Consider the following 2,500-nt stretch of genomic DNA (forward strand, 5'->3'; position numbering starts at 1 on the left):
TTAATCTATGCACGTGTAATTACTCAATTATGTTTACCTGTTCATGATCTGTTAACAAGGTTTCGAAAACAAGAGATTGCCAAAAAGGATTTTTTCCTTGTTTTTTTAATTTTTTTATGTTTTGTTCTGTGGCATGTTATTTACTGTTTGTTTGTTATTTACATTTTTATACGTTTGTTTACTTTTTAGAAATAATGTTTTATATACTGCAGCTAATTCGTTTCTTAGCATTTTTGTATCTTTGTTTTTATGTTTTATTCTATGAAAAGATCTGTTAATGATAATATGTAATGTTTACCTTTGTGTATATATTTTCCGCCCTCTCTCTCTCGTCTCTCCCTCTCTCTCTCTCTCTCCCGCGATCCCGTCTCTCCTCTCTTCTTCTCTCTCTCGTCCCCTCTCTCATCCTCCCTCTCTCTCCTCATCTCTCTCTCTCTCTCTCTCATCTCTCTTCTCTCCCCTCTTTTCCCTCCTCTTCTCAAGCGTCTCTCTCTCTTCTCATTCTGTCTCATTCTCCGTCCCTCATACTCTTCTCTATCTATCTATCTATCCTCTATTTCCCTTCGTTCTCCCTCTCTCCTCATATTCCCCTCTCTTCTCTCCCCCTCTCCTCTCTTTCCTCCTCTCCGCCTCTCTCTCCGCCCCTCATCCTCTCTCCCCTCTCTCTCTCTCATCTCCTCTCTCTCTCATCTCCGTCTTTCTCATCTCTCTCTCTCTTTTCTTTTTGCTTCTCTCTCTCTCTCTCTCTCTCTCCCTCCTCTTTTCTCTCTCCTCTCTCCTCTCTCTCTCTCTCCTCCAATTCTCCTCCTTCCTCTCTCTCTCTCTCTCTCATCTCTCTCTCTCTTCCTCAAGCGTTCTCTCTCTCTCGTCATTCTTCTCATTCTCCGTTCCCCATCATACTCTTCTCTATCTATCTATCATCCTCTATTTTCCCTTACTGTTCTCTTCCCTCTCTTCTCTCATAATCCGCCTCTCTTTCTCTCTCTGTCTCTTTTCTCTTCTCTCTCTCTCTCTCGTCTCTCCTGTCACTATCTCTCATCTCGTCTCTCCTCTCTCTCTCTCTCTCTCATCTCTCTCTCTCTCGATCTCTCTCTCTTTCTCTCTCTCTCTCTCTTGCTCTCTCTCTCTCTCTCTCTCTCTCTCTTTTTCTTCTCTCTCTCCTCTCTCCTCTCTCTCTCGTCCTCTCTCTCTCTCTCTCTCATCCTCTCTCTCTCTCTCTCTCTCTCTCTCCTCTCTCAAAAAAAAAAAAAAAAATCGAGAGAATAACGATTTTATCATTCTAAGACTAAAATTAAATTTACAGGAAGGATCAACTTATTCAAAATTAATTCACGGATTAAAACTTGGATCAAAAGAGCTTAGGTTCTCAATGTGAAAAGGAAACGAACTTAATAAATTTTCTCAATCTTTCGGGCGAGCGAGAGAGAAAAAAAAATGAAGATAGGCCTACTGTGTAAACTTTCCATTTTTTTTTTTTAGTGCATCATTGATTGTCTTGAGATTAACTTCTTATATACTTTCCATTTATTTTTTTCTTCAAACTTCTCTATGTTTGTATAAGTTCCCTTCTGATCTTAATTAAATCAAAACACTAGTAAAATATTAGCATTTCAATGGTATCGTTATTATTGTCATTAGCATTACGTTATTCATCCTATTATTGTCAATAGCATTGATGACACTATTAATTCATTATTATTATTACTATTATTATTTTCATTATTATTGTTATTACCATGATTATCATTATTATCATTATTATTATTATTCATTATTATTATTATTATTATTATTATTATCTTTATCATTATTATTATTATTGTTATTATTACTATTATTATTATTATTACTATTATTTTTATCATTATTGTTATTATCATTGTTATTATTATTATTATTATTATTATTATTATTATTATTATTATTATAGTAGTAGTATCATGTTATTATTATATCATTATCATGAATATTATCATCATCATAATTGTTATTACTATTATTACTATTATTGTTATGATTATTACCATCATGATTATTATTATGATCATCATCATTATTTTTATCATTATCATTATCATTGTTATTATTATTATTATAAATATTGTTATTATTATCATGATCATCTGCATTATTTTTATTATTATTACTATTATTGTTGTTACTGTTATTATGGTTATTATTGTCATTACTGTCATTATTGTTAATATTATTATTATTATTATTACCATTATTATTAGTATTAGTATTATCATTACCATTTTTTTCTATTATTATCATTATTGTTATCATAATTATTATTGTTAATATTATTATTATTATTATTATCATTAGTATTATAATTTCTGTTATTATTATATCATTATCATCATTATTATTATAATCATTATCAGCATCATCATTAACATTTACTATCCTCCTCCTCCTCCTCCTCTTCTTCTTCCTCCTTCTCCCCCTCCTCCTCCTCCTCCTCCTCCTCCTCCTCCTCCTCTTCTTCCTCCTC

Source organism: Penaeus chinensis, chromosome 12 (genome assembly GCF_019202785.1).
Source record: "Penaeus chinensis breed Huanghai No. 1 chromosome 12, ASM1920278v2, whole genome shotgun sequence".
In the NCBI taxonomy this organism is placed as follows: Eukaryota; Metazoa; Arthropoda; class Malacostraca; order Decapoda; family Penaeidae; genus Penaeus; species Penaeus chinensis.